At 39.3% G+C, this 16,173-nt stretch overlaps 13 non-coding genes across 13 annotated transcripts; all 13 read left to right on the top strand.

Moving 5' to 3' along the window:
• Positions 1–141: 141 nt before the first annotated feature.
• LOC140023058 (5S ribosomal RNA) lies at positions 142–260 on the top strand. Its single transcript, XR_011827030.1, has one exon. It is a non-coding gene; the product is annotated as a 5S ribosomal RNA (ribosomal RNA).
• Positions 261–1,385: 1,125 nt separating this feature from the next.
• Positions 1,386–1,504, top strand: LOC140030209 (5S ribosomal RNA). The gene has a single exon (XR_011834123.1). It is a non-coding gene; the product is annotated as a 5S ribosomal RNA (ribosomal RNA).
• Positions 1,505–2,629: 1,125 nt separating this feature from the next.
• LOC140029988 (5S ribosomal RNA) lies at positions 2,630–2,748 on the top strand. The gene has a single exon (XR_011833902.1). It is a non-coding gene; the product is annotated as a 5S ribosomal RNA (ribosomal RNA).
• Positions 2,749–3,883: 1,135 nt separating this feature from the next.
• LOC140030210 (5S ribosomal RNA) lies at positions 3,884–4,002 on the top strand. Its single transcript, XR_011834124.1, has one exon. It is a non-coding gene; the product is annotated as a 5S ribosomal RNA (ribosomal RNA).
• A 1,135-nt stretch (positions 4,003–5,137) lies between these two features.
• Positions 5,138–5,256, top strand: LOC140031269 (5S ribosomal RNA). Its single transcript, XR_011835190.1, has one exon. It is a non-coding gene; the product is annotated as a 5S ribosomal RNA (ribosomal RNA).
• Positions 5,257–6,391: 1,135 nt separating this feature from the next.
• Positions 6,392–6,510, top strand: LOC140022757 (5S ribosomal RNA). The gene has a single exon (XR_011826736.1). It is a non-coding gene; the product is annotated as a 5S ribosomal RNA (ribosomal RNA).
• Positions 6,511–7,635: 1,125 nt separating this feature from the next.
• On the top strand, positions 7,636–7,754 carry LOC140030211 (5S ribosomal RNA). Its single transcript, XR_011834125.1, has one exon. It is a non-coding gene; the product is annotated as a 5S ribosomal RNA (ribosomal RNA).
• Positions 7,755–8,889: 1,135 nt separating this feature from the next.
• Positions 8,890–9,008, top strand: LOC140022869 (5S ribosomal RNA). Its single transcript, XR_011826847.1, has one exon. It is a non-coding gene; the product is annotated as a 5S ribosomal RNA (ribosomal RNA).
• Positions 9,009–10,133: 1,125 nt separating this feature from the next.
• Positions 10,134–10,252, top strand: LOC140030212 (5S ribosomal RNA). The gene has a single exon (XR_011834126.1). It is a non-coding gene; the product is annotated as a 5S ribosomal RNA (ribosomal RNA).
• A 1,135-nt stretch (positions 10,253–11,387) lies between these two features.
• LOC140031270 (5S ribosomal RNA) lies at positions 11,388–11,506 on the top strand. The gene has a single exon (XR_011835191.1). It is a non-coding gene; the product is annotated as a 5S ribosomal RNA (ribosomal RNA).
• A 1,135-nt stretch (positions 11,507–12,641) lies between these two features.
• On the top strand, positions 12,642–12,760 carry LOC140022983 (5S ribosomal RNA). The gene has a single exon (XR_011826958.1). It is a non-coding gene; the product is annotated as a 5S ribosomal RNA (ribosomal RNA).
• A 1,125-nt stretch (positions 12,761–13,885) lies between these two features.
• Positions 13,886–14,004, top strand: LOC140031271 (5S ribosomal RNA). Its single transcript, XR_011835192.1, has one exon. It is a non-coding gene; the product is annotated as a 5S ribosomal RNA (ribosomal RNA).
• Positions 14,005–15,139: 1,135 nt separating this feature from the next.
• LOC140023069 (5S ribosomal RNA) lies at positions 15,140–15,258 on the top strand. The gene has a single exon (XR_011827042.1). It is a non-coding gene; the product is annotated as a 5S ribosomal RNA (ribosomal RNA).
• The last annotated feature ends 915 nt before the right edge of the window (positions 15,259–16,173 follow it).

Genomic DNA, 16,173 nt, shown 5'->3' on the forward strand with positions numbered 1-16,173 from the left:
CAAAAAAAAATATAAAGTAAATAAATAAAAGGATAAGAGAAAAATGCTTGAATTGACGCTTAAAATGAATTTCGGTCTAGAAAAGCCACACTGCTTCGCAGGACGGGGTAGTTTAAAAGAATAAAGCGAAAGGAACATGGCGGGTGCGATCATACCAGCACTAATGCACCGGATCCCATCAGAACTCCGAAGTTAAGCGTGCTTGGGCGAGAGTAGTACTAGGATGGGTGACCCCCTGGGAAGTCCTCGTGTTGCACCCCTCTCTTTTTTGTTTCGAAATCCAAATTTCCTATTCGTTCTTTATCCTGTAGTAATTTAGCTCCGTCGGAACGATTGCTTAATATTTTGCTTCTTGTCGAAGCGTGAAGGAGGATCTGAAGGCGCGAGACAAATCAGGAACGGTACGGCTCGATCAAAGCCCGGATCGTCGCTCAAATTTGTCGGCGCAAATGTATCACCGCAACTAGGGGTGGCAATTTTCGACACGACCTGAAAACACGACACGAACCTAACACGAAATTAATGGGTTTGGGTTGAGATTTCGGGAATTCGGGTCAGAATCGGGTTGGACCCGATGAACCCGAAAAGAAAATCGGTCGATTTCGGGTCAACCCGTGGTGACCTGATATGACTCGTTTACGAATTAAAAATAATTTAATAAACATAAAAATAATTTTATCTAACTAAACTAAGTTATTCTTTTTTTCAAAGGCATTAATTACTTAATTCTAAACGAATTTATTTAATTTGTGTGAAGTTGAAATTATTATACTTGGACAAATAATATATTATATTATTTTTCACTTTTGTATTGTTTTAATTTATTTTATATTTTGTTTGGGATAAAACACTTTTACGGTGTTTAATTTATTTTAGATTTGATTTGGAATCATTTATTTAAATTTTTATTACTTGATTATGTAATTAGTTTTGTGAGAAATTGATTTTATTAGAAATTACAGTGATAAATTAATAAATTAAAATTAAGTTTCGGGTCATTTCGGGTCGACCCGCCGCCCCGTAAACCTGAAATTTTCGGGTTCGGGTCAGCATACCTGACCCGTCACGGGTTGGCGGGTCGGGGTTCGGGTCAACAGATTTTCTGGTGGGTCTGTTGACCCGAACCCGACCCGCCAACCTGATTTGGACCCGAATTGCCACCCCTAACTGCAAGCGTGAAGGATTGATTTCATGATAATTTAGAGTTGCGGGATGAGGGAAAAAAACAGGGTGCAAATCAATAACAAAAAAAAATATAAAGTAAATAAATAAAAGGATAAGAGGAAAATGCTTGAATTGACGCTTAAAATGAATTTCGGTCTAGAAAAGCCACACTGCTTCGCAGGACGGGGTAGTTTAAAAGAATAAAGCGAAATGAACATGGCGGGTGCGATCATACCAGCATTAATGCACCGGATCCCATCAGAACTCCGAAGTTAAGCGTGCTTGGGCGAGAGTAGTACTAGGATGGGTGACCCCCTGGGAAGTCCTCGTGTTGCACCCCTCTCTTTTTTGTTTCGAAATCCAAATTTCCTATTCGTTCTTTATCCTGTAGTAATTTAGCTCCGTCGGAACGATTGCTTAATATTTTGCTTCTTGTCGAAGCGTGAAGGAGGATCTGAAGGCGCGAGACAAATCAGGAACGGTACGGCTCGATCAAAGCCCGGATCGTCGCTCAAATTTGTCGGCGCAAATGTATCACCGCAACTAGGGGTGGCAATTTTCGACACGACTTGAAAACACGACACGAACCTAACACGAAATTAATGGGTTTGGGTTGAGGTTTCGGGAATTCGGGTCAGAATCGGGTTGGACCCGATGAACCCGAAAAGAAAACCGGTCGATTTCGGGTCAACCCGTGGTGACCTGATATGACCCGTTTACGAATTAAAAATAATTTAATAAACATAAAAATAATTTTATCTAACTAAACTAAGTTATTCTTTTTTTCAAAGGCATTAATTACTTAATCCTAAACGAATTTATTTAATTTGTGTGAAGTTGAAATTATTATACTTGGACAAATAATATATTATATTATTTTTCACTTTTGTATTGTTTTAATTTATTTTATATTTTGCTTGGGATAAAACACTTTTACGGTGTTTAATTTATTTTAGATTTGATTTGGAATCATTTATTTAAATTTTTATTACTTGATTATGTAATTAGTTTTGTGAGAAATTGATTTTATTAGAAATTACAGTGATAAATTAATAAATTAAAATTAAGTTTCGGGTCATTTCGGGTCGACCCGCCGCCCCGTAAACCTGAAATTTTCGGGTTCGGGTCAGCATACCTGACCCGTCACGGGTTGGCGGGTCGGGGTTCGGGTCAACAGATTTTCTGGCGGGTCTGTTGACCCGAACCCGACCCGCCAACCTGATTTGGACCCGAATTGCCACCCCTAACTGCAAGCGTGAAGGATTGATTTCATGATAATTTAGAGTTGCGGGATGAGGGAAAAAAACAGGGTGCAAATCAATAACAAAAAAAAATATAAAGTAAATAAATAAAAGGATAAGAGGAAAATGCTTGAATTGACGCTTAAAATGAATTTCGGTCTAGAAAAGCCACACTGCTTCGCAGGACGGGGTAGTTTAAAAGAATAAAGCGAAAGGAACATGGCGGGTGCGATCATACCAGCACTAATGCACCGGATCCCATCAGAACTCCGAAGTTAAGCGTGCTTGGGCGAGAGTAGTACTAGGATGGGTGACCCCCTGGGAAGTCCTCGTGTTGCATCCCTCTCTTTTTTGTTTCGAAATCCAAATTTCCTATTCGTTCTTTATCCTGTAGTAATTTAGCTCCGTCGGAACGATTGCTTAATATTTTGCTTCTTGTCGAAGCGTGAAGGAGGATCTGAAGGCGCGAGACAAATCAGGAACGGTACGGCTCGATCAAAGCCCGGATCGTCGCTCAAATTTGTCGGTGCAAATGTATCACCGCAACTAGGGGTGGCAATTTTCGACACGACCTGAAAACACGACACGAACCTAACACGAAATTAATGGGTTTGGGTTGAGGTTTCGGGAATTCGGGTCAGAATCGGGTTGGACCCGATGAACCCGAAAAGAAAACCGGTCGATTTCGGGTCAACCCGTGGTGACCTGATATGACCCGATATGACCCGTTTACGAATTAAAAATAATTTAATAAACATAAAAATAATTTTATCTAACTAAACTAAGTTATTCTTTTTTTCAAAGGCATTAATTACTTAATCCTAAACGAATTTATTTAATTTGTGTGAAGTTGAAATTATTATACTTGGACAAATAATATATTATATTATTTTTCACTTTTGTATTGTTTTAATTTATTTTATATTTTGCTTGGGATAAAACACTTTTACGGTGTTTAATTTATTTTAGATTTGATTTGGAATCATTTATTTAAATTTTTATTACTTGATTATGTAATTAGTTTTGTGAGAAATTGATTTTATTAGAAATTACAGTGATAAATTAATAAATTAAAATTAAGTTTCGGGTCATTTCGGGTCGACCCGCCGCCCCGTAAACCTGAAATTTTCGGGTTCGGGTCAGCATACCTGACCCGTCACGGGTTGGCGGGTCGGGGTTCGGGTCAACAGATTTTCTGGCGGGTCTGTTGACCCGAACCCGACCCGCCAACCTGATTTGGACCCGAATTGCCACCCCTAACTGCAAGCGTGAAGGATTGATTTCATGATAATTTAGAGTTGCGGGATGAGGGAAAAAAACAGGGTGCAAATCAATAACAAAAAAAAATATAAAGTAAATAAATAAAAGGATAAGAGGAAAATGCTTGAATTGACGCTTAAAATGAATTTCGGTCTAGAAAAGCCACACTGCTTCGCAGGACGGGGTAGTTTAAAAGAATAAAGCGAAAGGAACATGGCGGGTGCGATCATACCAGCATTAATGCACCGGATCCCATCAGAACTCCGAAGTTAAGCGTGCTTGGGCGAGAGTAGTACTAGGATGGGTGACCCCCTGGGAAGTCCTCGTGTTGCACCCCTTTCTTTTTTGTTTCGAAATCCAAATTTCCTATTCGTTCTTTATCCTGTAGTAATTTAGCTCCGTCGGAACGATTGCTTAATATTTTGCTTCTTGTCGAAGCGTGAAGGAGGATCTGAAGGCGCGAGACAAATCAGGAACGGTACGGCTCGATCAAAGCCCGTATCGTCGCTCAAATTTGTCGGCGCAAATGTATCACCGCAACTAGGGGTGGCAATTTTCGACACGACCTGAAAACACGACACGAACCTAACACGAAATTAATGGGTTTGGGTTGAGGTTTCGGGAATTCGGGTCAGAATCGGGTTGGACCCGATGAACCCGAAAAGAAAACCGGTCGATTTCGGGTCAACCCGTGGTGACCTGATATGACCCGATATGACCCGTTTACGAATTAAAAATAATTTAATAAACATAAAAATAATTTTATCTAACTAAACTAAGTTATTCTTTTTTTCAAAGGCATTAATTACTTAATCCTAAACGAATTTATTTAATTTGTGTGAAGTTGAAATTATTATACTTGGACAAATAATATATTATTTTATTTTTCACTTTTGTATTGTTTTAATTTATTTTATATTTTGCTTGGGATAAAACACTTTTACGGTGTTTAATTTATTTTAGATTTGATTTGGAATCATTTATTTAAATTTTTATTACTTGATTATGTAATTAGTTTTGTGAGAAATTGATTTTATCAGAAATTACAGTGATAAATTAATAAATTAAAATTAAGTTTCGGGTCATTTCGGGTCGACCCGCCGCCCCGTAAACCTGAAATTTTCGGGTTCGGGTCAGCATACCTGACCCGTCACGGGTTGGCGGGTCGGGGTTCGGGTCAACAGATTTTCTGGCGGGTCTGTTGACCCGAACCCGACCCGCCAACCTGATTTGGACCCGAATTGCCACCCCTAACTGCAAGCGTGAAGGATTGATTTCATGATAATTTAGAGTTGCGGGATGAGGGAAAAAAACAGGGTGCAAATCAATAACAAAAAAAAATATAAAGTAAATAAATAAAAGGATAAGAGGAAAATGCTTGAATTGACGCTTAAAATGAATTTCGGTCTAGAAAAGCCACACTGCTTCGCAGGACGGGGTAGTTTAAAAGAATAAAGCGAAAGGAACATGGCGGGTGCGATCATACCAGCACTAATGCACCGGATCCCATCAGAACTCCGAAATTAAGCGTGCTTGGGCGAGAGTAGTACTAGGATGGGTGACCCCTTGGGAAGTCCTCGTGTTGCACCCCTCTCTTTTTTGTTTCGAAATCCAAATTTCCTATTCGTTCTTTATCCTGTAGTAATTTAGCTCCGTCGGAACGATTGCTTAATATTTTGCTTCTTGTCGAAGCGTGAAGGAGGATCTGAAGGCGCGAGACAAATCAGGAACGGTACGGCTCGATCAAAGCCCGGATCGTCGCTCAAATTTGTCGGCGCAAATGTATCACCGCAACTAGGGGTGGCAATTTTCGACACGACCTGAAAACACGACACGAACCTAACACGAAATTAATGGGTTTGGGTTGAGGTTTCGGGAATTCGGGTCAGAATCGGGTTGGACCCGATGAACCCGAAAAGAAAACCGGTCGATTTCGGGTCAACCCGTGGTGACCTGATATGACCCGATATGACCCGTTTACGAATTAAAAATAATTTAATAAACATAAAAATAATTTTATCTAACTAAACTAAGTTATTCTTTTTTTCAAAGGCATTAATTTCTTAATCCTAAACGAATTTATTTAATTTGTGTGAAGTTGAAATTATTATACTTGGACAAACAATATATTATATTATTTTTCACTTTTGTATTGTTTTAATTTATTTTATATTTTGCTTGGGATAAAACACTTTTACGGTGTTTAATTTATTTTAGATTTGATTTGGAATCATTTATTTAAATTTTTATTACTTGATTATGTAATTAGTTTTGTGAGAAATTGATTTTATCAGAAATTACAGTGATAAATTAATAAATTAAAATTAAGTTTCGGGTCATTTCGGGTCGACCCGCCGCCCCGTAAACCTGAAATTTTCGGGTTCGGGTCAGCATACCTGACCCGTCACGGGTTGGCGGGTCGGGGTTCGGGTCAACAGATTTTCTGGCGGGTCTGTTGACCCGAACCCGACCCGCCAACCTGATTTGGACCCGAATTGCCACCCCTAACTGCAAGCGTGAAGGATTGATTTCATGATAATTTAGAGTTGCGGGATGAGGGAAAAAAACAGGGTGCAAATCAATAACAAAAAAAAATATAAATTAAATAAATAAAAGGATAAGAGGAAAATGCTTGAATTGACGCTTAAAATGAATTTCGGTCTAGAAAAGCCACACTGCTTCGCAGGACGGGGTAGTTTAAAAGAATAAAGCGAAAGGAACATGGCGGGTGCGATCATACCAGCACTAATGCACCGGATCCCATCAGAACTCCGAAGTTAAGCGTGCTTGGGCGAGAGTAGTACTAGGATGGGTGACCCCCTGGGAAGTCCACGTGTTGCACCCCTCTCTTTTTTGTTTCGAAATCCAAATTTCCTATTCGTTCTTTATCCTGTAGTAATTTAGCTCCGTCGGAACGATTGCTTAATATTTTGCTTCTTGTCGAAGCGTGAAGGAGGATCTGAAGGCGCGAGACAAATCAGGAACGGTACGGCTCGATCAAAGCCCGGATCGTCGCTCAAATTTGTCGGCGCAAATGTATCACCGCAACTAGGGGTGGCAATTTTCGACACGACCTGAAAACACGACACGAACCTAACACGAAATTAATGGGTTTGGGTTGAGGTTTCGGGAATTCGGGTCAGAATCGGGTTGGACCCGATGAACCCGAAAAGAAAACCGGTCGATTTCGGGTCAACCCGTGGTGACCTGATATGACTCGTTTACGAATTAAAAATAATTTAATAAACATAAAAATAATTTTATCTAACTAAACTAAGTTATTCTTTTTTTCAAAGGCATTAATTACTTAATCCTAAACGAATTTATTTAATTTGTGTGAAGTTGAAATTATTATACTTGGACAAATAATATATTATATTATTTTTCACTTTTGTATTGTTTTAATTTATTTTATATTTTGCTTGGGATAAAACACTTTTACGGTGTTTAATTTATTTTAGATTTGATTTGGAATCATTTATTTAAATTTTTATTACTTGATTATGTAATTAGTTTTGTGAGAAATTGATTTTATTAGAAATTACATTGATAAATTAATAAATTAAAATTAAGTTTCGGGTCATTTCGAGTCGACCCGTCGCCCCGTAAACCTGAAATTTTCGGGTTCGGGTCAGCATACCTGACCCGTCACGGGTTGGCGGGTCGGGGTTCGGGTCAACAGATTTTCTGGCGGGTCTGTTGACCCGAACCCGACCCGCCAACCTGATTTGGACCCGAATTGCCACCCCTAACTGCAAGCGTGAAGGATTGATTTCATGATAATTTAGAGTTGCGGGATGAGGGAAAAAAACAGGGTGCAAATCAATAACAAAAAAAAATATAAAGTAAATAAATAAAAGGATAAGAGGAAAATGCTTGAATTGACGCTTAAAATGAATTTCGGTCTAGAAAAGCCACACTGCTTCGCAGGACGGGGTAGTTTAAAAGAATAAAGCGAAAGGAACATGGCGGGTGCGATCATACCAGCATTAATGCACCGGATCCCATCAGAACTCCGAAGTTAAGCGTGCTTGGGCGAGAGTAGTACTAGGATGGGTGACCCCCTGGGAAGTCCTCGTGTTGCACCCCTTTCTTTTTTGTTTCGAAATCCAAATTTCCTATTCGTTCTTTATCCTGTAGTAATTTAGCTCCGTCGGAACGATTGCTTAATATTTTGCTTCTTGTCGAAGCGTGAAGGAGGATCTGAAGGCGCGAGACAAATCAGGAACGGTACGGCTCGATCAAAGCCCGGATCGTCGCTCAAATTTGTCGGCGCAAATGTATCACCGCAACTAGGGGTGGCAATTTTCGACACGACCTGAAAACACGACACGAACCTAACACGAAATTAATGGGTTTGGGTTGAGGTTTCGGGAATTCGGGTCAGAATCGGGTTGGACCCGATGAACCCGAAAAGAAAACCGGTCGATTTCGGGTCAACCCGTGGTGACCTGATATGACCCGATATGACCCGTTTACGAATTAAAAATAATTTAATAAACATAAAAATAATTTTATCTAACTAAACTAAGTTATTCTTTTTTTCAAAGGCATTAATTTCTTAATCCTAAACGAATTTATTTAATTTGTGTGAAGTTGAAATTATTATACTTGGACAAACAATATATTATATTATTTTTCACTTTTGTATTGTTTTAATTTATTTTATATTTTGCTTGGGATAAAACACTTTTACGGTGTTTAATTTATTTTAGATTTGATTTGGAATCATTTATTTAAATTTTTATTACTTGATTATGTAATTAGTTTTGTGAGAAATTGATTTTATCAGAAATTACAGTGATAAATTAATAAATTAAAATTAAGTTTCGGGTCATTTCGGGTCGACCCGCCGCCCCGTAAACCTGAAATTTTCGGGTTCGGGTCAGCATACCTGACCCGTCACGGGTTGGCGGGTCGGGGTTCGGGTCAACAGATTTTCTGGCGGGTCTGTTGACCCGAACCCGACCCGCCAACCTGATTTGGACCCGAATTGCCACCCCTAACTGCAAGCGTGAAGGATTGATTTCATGATAATTTAGAGTTGCGGGATGAGGGAAAAAAACAGGGTGCAAATCAATAACAAAAAAAAATATAAATTAAATAAATAAAAGGATAAGAGGAAAATGCTTGAATTGACGCTTAAAATGAATTTCGGTCTAGAAAAGCCACACTGCTTCGCAGGACGGGGTAGTTTAAAAGAATAAAGCGAAAGGAACATGGCGGGTGCGATCATACCAGCACTAATGCACCGGATCCCATCAGAACTCCGAAGTTAAGCGTGCTTGGGCGAGAGTAGTACTAGGATGGGTGACCCCCTGGGAAGTCCACGTGTTGCACCCCTCTCTTTTTTGTTTCGAAATCCAAATTTCCTATTCGTTCTTTATCCTGTAGTAATTTAGCTCCGTCGGAACGATTGCTTAATATTTTGCTTCTTGTCGAAGCGTGAAGGAGGATCTGAAGGCGCGAGACAAATCAGGAACGGTACGGCTCGATCAAAGCCCGGATCGTCGCTCAAATTTGTCGGCGCAAATGTATCACCGCAACTAGGGGTGGCAATTTTCGACACGACCTGAAAACACGACACGAACCTAACACGAAATTAATGGGTTTGGGTTGAGGTTTCGGGAATTCGGGTCAGAATCGGGTTGGACCCGATGAACCCGAAAAGAAAACCGGTCGATTTCGGGTCAACCCGTGGTGACCTGATATGACTCGTTTACGAATTAAAAATAATTTAATAAACATAAAAATAATTTTATCTAACTAAACTAAGTTATTCTTTTTTTCAAAGGCATTAATTACTTAATCCTAAACGAATTTATTTAATTTGTGTGAAGTTGAAATTATTATACTTGGACAAATAATATATTATATTATTTTTCACTTTTGTATTGTTTTAATTTATTTTATATTTTGCTTGGGATAAAACACTTTTACGGTGTTTAATTTATTTTAGATTTGATTTGGAATCATTTATTTAAATTTTTATTACTTGATTATGTAATTAGTTTTGTGAGAAATTGATTTTATTAGAAATTACATTGATAAATTAATAAATTAAAATTAAGTTTCGGGTCATTTCGAGTCGACCCGTCGCCCCGTAAACCTGAAATTTTCGGGTTCGGGTCAGCATACCTGACCCGTCACGGGTTGGCGGGTCGGGGTTCGGGTCAACAGATTTTCTGGCGGGTCTGTTGACCCGAACCCGACCCGCCAACCTGATTTGGACCCGAATTGCCACCCCTAACTGCAAGCGTGAAGGATTGATTTCATGATAATTTAGAGTTGCGGGATGAGGGAAAAAAACAGGGTGCAAATCAATAACAAAAAAAAATATAAAGTAAATAAATAAAAGGATAAGAGGAAAATGCTTGAATTGACGCTTAAAATGAATTTCGGTCTAGAAAAGCCACACTGCTTCGCAGGACGGGGTAGTTTAAAAGAATAAAGCGAAAGGAACATGGCGGGTGCGATCATACCAGCATTAATGCACCGGATCCCATCAGAACTCCGAAGTTAAGCGTGCTTGGGCGAGAGTAGTACTAGGATGGGTGACCCCCTGGGAAGTCCTCGTGTTGCACCCCTTTCTTTTTTGTTTCGAAATCCAAATTTCCTATTCGTTCTTTATCCTGTAGTAATTTAGCTCCGTCGGAACGATTGCTTAATATTTTGCTTCTTGTCGAAGCGTGAAGGAGGATCTGAAGGCGCGAGACAAATCAGGAACGGTACGGCTCGATCAAAGCCCGGATCGTCGCTCAAATTTGTCGGCGCAAATGTATCACCGCAACTAGGGGTGGCAATTTTCGACACGACCTGAAAACACGACACGAACCTAACACGAAATTAATGGGTTTGGGTTGAGGTTTCGGGAATTCGGGTCAGAATCGGGTTGGACCCGATGAACCCGAAAAGAAAACCGGTCGATTTCGGGTCAACCCGTGGTGACCTGATATGACCCGATATGACCCGTTTACGAATTAAAAATAATTTAATAAACATAAAAATAATTTTATCTAACTAAACTAAGTTATTCTTTTTTTCAAAGGCATTAATTACTTAATCCTAAACGAATTTATTTAATTTGTGTGAAGTTGAAATTATTATACTTGGACAAATAATATATTATTTTATTTTTCACTTTTGTATTGTTTTAATTTATTTTATATTTTGCTTGGGATAAAACACTTTTACGGTGTTTAATTTATTTTAGATTTGATTTGGAATCATTTATTTAAATTTTTATTACTTGATTATGTAATTAGTTTTGTGAGAAATTGATTTTATCAGAAATTACAGTGATAAATTAATAAATTAAAATTAAGTTTCGGGTCATTTCGGGTCGACCCGCCGCCCCGTAAACCTGAAATTTTCGGGTTCGGGTCAGCATACCTGACCCGTCACGGGTTGGCGGGTCGGGGTTCGGGTCAACAGATTTTCTGGCGGGTCTGTTGACCCGAACCCGACCCGCCAACCTGATTTGGACCCGAATTGCCACCCCTAACTGCAAGCGTGAAGGATTGATTTCATGATAATTTAGAGTTGCGGGATGAGGGAAAAAAACAGGGTGCAAATCAATAACAAAAAAAAATATAAAGTAAATAAATAAAAGGATAAGAGGAAAATGCTTGAATTGACGCTTAAAATGAATTTCGGTCTAGAAAAGCCACACTGCTTCGCAGGACGGGGTAGTTTAAAAGAATAAAGCGAAAGGAACATGGCGGGTGCGATCATACCAGCACTAATGCACCGGATCCCATCAGAACTCCGAAATTAAGCGTGCTTGGGCGAGAGTAGTACTAGGATGGGTGACCCCTTGGGAAGTCCTCGTGTTGCACCCCTCTCTTTTTTGTTTCGAAATCCAAATTTCCTATTCGTTCTTTATCCTGTAGTAATTTAGCTCCGTCGGAACGATTGCTTAATATTTTGCTTCTTGTCGAAGCGTGAAGGAGGATCTGAAGGCGCGAGACAAATCAGGAACGGTACGGCTCGATCAAAGCCCGGATCGTCGCTCAAATTTGTCGGCGCAAATGTATCACCGCAACTAGGGGTGGCAATTTTCGACACGACCTGAAAACACGACACGAACCTAACACGAAATTAATGGGTTTGGGTTGAGGTTTCGGGAATTCGGGTCAGAATCGGGTTGGACCCGATGAACCCGAAAAGAAAACCGGTCGATTTCGGGTCAACCCGTGGTGACCTGATATGACCCGATATGACCCGTTTACGAATTAAAAATAATTTAATAAACATAAAAATAATTTTATCTAACTAAACTAAGTTATTCTTTTTTTCAAAGGCATTAATTTCTTAATCCTAAACGAATTTATTTAATTTGTGTGAAGTTGAAATTATTATACTTGGACAAACAATATATTATATTATTTTTCACTTTTGTATTGTTTTAATTTATTTTATATTTTGCTTGGGATAAAACACTTTTACGGTGTTTAATTTATTTTAGATTTGATTTGGAATCATTTATTTAAATTTTTATTACTTGATTATGTAATTAGTTTTGTGAGAAATTGATTTTATCAGAAATTACAGTGATAAATTAATAAATTAAAATTAAGTTTCGGGTCATTTCGGGTCGACCCGCCGCCCCGTAAACCTGAAATTTTCGGGTTCGGGTCAGCATACCTGACCCGTCACGGGTTGGCGGGTCGGGGTTCGGGTCAACAGATTTTCTGGCGGGTCTGTTGACCCGAACCCGACCCGCCAACCTGATTTGGACCCGAATTGCCACCCCTAACTGCAAGCGTGAAGGATTGATTTCATGATAATTTAGAGTTGCGGGATGAGGGAAAAAAACAGGGTGCAAATCAATAACAAAAAAAAATATAAATTAAATAAATAAAAGGATAAGAGGAAAATGCTTGAATTGACGCTTAAAATGAATTTCGGTCTAGAAAAGCCACACTGCTTCGCAGGACGGGGTAGTTTAAAAGAATAAAGCGAAAGGAACATGGCGGGTGCGATCATACCAGCACTAATGCACCGGATCCCATCAGAACTCCGAAGTTAAGCGTGCTTGGGCGAGAGTAGTACTAGGATGGGTGACCCCCTGGGAAGTCCACGTGTTGCACCCCTCTCTTTTTTGTTTCGAAATCCAAATTTCCTATTCGTTCTTTATCCTGTAGTAATTTAGCTCCGTCGGAACGATTGCTTAATATTTTGCTTCTTGTCGAAGCGTGAAGGAGGATCTGAAGGCGCGAGACAAATCAGGAACGGTACGGCTCGATCAAAGCCCGGATCGTCGCTCAAATTTGTCGGCGCAAATGTATCACCGCAACTAGGGGTGGCAATTTTCGACACGACCTGAAAACACGACACGAACCTAACACGAAATTAATGGGTTTGGGTTGAGGTTTCGGGAATTCGGGTCAGAATCGGGTTGGACCCGATGAACCCGAAAAGAAAACCGGTCGATTTCGGGTCAACCCGTGGTGACCTGATATGACTCGTTTACGAATTAAAAATAATTTAATAAACATAAAAATAATTTTATCTAACTAAACTAAGTTATTCTTTTTTTCAAAGGCATTAATTACTTAATCCTAAACGAATTTATTTAATTTGTGTGAAGTTGAAATTATTATACTTGGACAAATAATATATTATTTTATTTTTCACTTTTGTATTGTTTTAATTTATTTTATATTTTGCTTGGGATAAAACACTTTTACGGTGTTTAATTTATTTTAGATTTGATTTGGAATCATTTATTTAAATTTTTATTACTTGATTATGTAATTAGTTTTGTGAGAAATTGATTTTATCAGAAATTACAGTGATAAATTAATAAATTAAAATTAAGTTTCGGGTCATTTCGGGTCGACCCGCCGCCCCGTAAACCTGAAATTTTCGGGTTCGGGTCAGCATACCTGACCCGTCACGGGTTGGCGGGTCGGGGTTCGGGTCAACAGATTTTCTGGCGGGTCTGTTGACCCGAACCCGACCCGCCAACCTGATTTGGACCCGAATTGCCACCCCTAACTGCAAGCGTGAAGGATTGATTTCATGATAATTTAGAGTTGCGGGATGAGGGAAAAAAACAGGGTGCAAATCAATAACAAAAAAAAATATAAAGTAAATAAATAAAAGGATAAGAGGAAAATGCTTGAATTGACGCTTAAAATGAATTTCGGTCTAGAAAAGCCACACTGCTTCGCAGGACGGGGTAGTTTAAAAGAATAAAGCGAAAGGAACATGGCGGGTGCGATCATACCAGCACTAATGCACCGGATCCCATCAGAACTCCGAAATTAAGCGTGCTTGGGCGAGAGTAGTACTAGGATGGGTGACCCCTTGGGAAGTCCTCGTGTTGCACCCCTCTCTTTTTTGTTTCGAAATCCAAATTTCCTATTCGTTCTTTATCCTGTAGTAATTTAGCTCCGTCGGAACGATTGCTTAATATTTTGCTTCTTGTCGAAGCGTGAAGGAGGATCTGAAGGCGCGAGACAAATCAGGAACGGTACGGCTCGATCAAAGCCCGGATCGTCGCTCAAATTTGTCGGCGCAAATGTATCACCGCAACTAGGGGTGGCAATTTTCGACACGACCTGAAAACACGACACGAACCTAACACGAAATTAATGGGTTTGGGTTGAGGTTTCGGGAATTCGGGTCAGAATCGGGTTGGACCCGATGAACCCGAAAAGAAAACCGGTCGATTTCGGGTCAACCCGTGGTGACCTGATATGACCCGATATGACCCGTTTACGAATTAAAAATAATTTAATAAACATAAAAATAATTTTATCTAACTAAACTAAGTTATTCTTTTTTTCAAAGGCATTAATTTCTTAATCCTAAACGAATTTATTTAATTTGTGTGAAGTTGAAATTATTATACTTGGACAAACAATATATTATATTATTTTTCACTTTTGTATTGTTTTAATTTATTTTATATTTTGCTTGGGATAAAACACTTTTACGGTGTTTAATTTATTTTAGATTTGATTTGGAATCATTTATTTAAATTTTTATTACTTGATTATGTAATTAGTTTTGTGAGAAATTGATTTTATCAGAAATTACAGTGATAAATTAATAAATTAAAATTAAGTTTCGGGTCATTTCGGGTCGACCCGCCGCCCCGTAAACCTGAAATTTTCGGGTTCGGGTCAGCATACCTGACCCGTCACGGGTTGGCGGGTCGGGGTTCGGGTCAACAGATTTTCTGGCGGGTCTGTTGACCCGAACCCGACCCGCCAACCTGATTTGGACCCGAATTGCCACCCCTAACTGCAAGCGTGAAGGATTGATTTCATGATAATTTAGAGTTGCGGGATGAGGGAAAAAAACAGGGTGCAAATCAATAACAAAAAAAAATATAAATTAAATAAATAAAAGGATAAGAGGAAAATGCTTGAATTGACGCTTAAAATGAATTTCGGTCTAGAAAAGCCACACTGCTTCGCAGGACGGGGTAGTTTAAAAGAATAAAGCGAAAGGAACATGGCGGGTGCGATCATACCAGCACTAATGCACCGGATCCCATCAGAACTCCGAAGTTAAGCGTGCTTGGGCGAGAGTAGTACTAGGATGGGTGACCCCCTGGGAAGTCCTCGTGTTGCACCCCTCTCTTTTTTGTTTCGAAATCCAAATTTCCTATTCGTTCTTTATCCTGTAGTAATTTAGCTCCGTCGGAACGATTGCTTAATATTTTGCTTCTTGTCGAAGCGTGAAGGAGGATCTGAAGGCGCGAGACAAATCAGGAACGGTACGGCTCGATCAAAGCCCGGATCGTCGCTCAAATTTGTCGGCGCAAATGTATCACCGCAACTAGGGGTGGCAATTTTCGACACGACCTGAAAACACGACACGAACCTAACACGAAATTAATGGGTTTGGGTTGAGGTTTCGGGAATTCGGGTCAGAATCGGGTTGGACCCGATGAACCCGAAAAGAAAACCGGTCGATTTCGGGTCAACCCGTGGTGACCTGATATGACTCGTTTACGAATTAAAAATAATTTAATAAACATAAAAATAATTTTATCTAACTAAACTAAGTTATTCTTTTTTTCAAAGGCATTAATTACTTAATCCTAAACGAATTTATTTAATTTGTGTGAAGTTGAAATTATTATACTTGGACAAATAATATATTATATTATTTTTCACTTTTGTATTGTTTTAATTTATTTTATATTTTGCTTGGGATAAAACACTTTTACGGTGTTTAATTTATTTTAGATTTGATTTGGAATCATTTATTTAAATTTTTATTACTTGATTATGTAATTAGTTTTGTGAGAAATTGATTTTATTAGAAATTACATTGATAAATTAATAAATTAAAATTAAGTTTCGGGTCATTTCGAGTCGACCCGTCGCCCCGTAAACCTGAAATTTTCGGGTTCGGGTCAGCATACCTGACCCGTCACGGGTTGGCGGGTCGGGGTTCGGGTCAACAGATTTTCTGGCGGGTCTGTTGACCCGAACCCGACCCGCCAACCTGATTTGGACCCGAATTGCCACCCCTAACTGCAAGC

This window comes from Coffea arabica, chromosome 11e (genome assembly GCF_036785885.1).
Source record: "Coffea arabica cultivar ET-39 chromosome 11e, Coffea Arabica ET-39 HiFi, whole genome shotgun sequence".
Taxonomy (NCBI): Eukaryota; Viridiplantae; Streptophyta; class Magnoliopsida; order Gentianales; family Rubiaceae; genus Coffea; species Coffea arabica.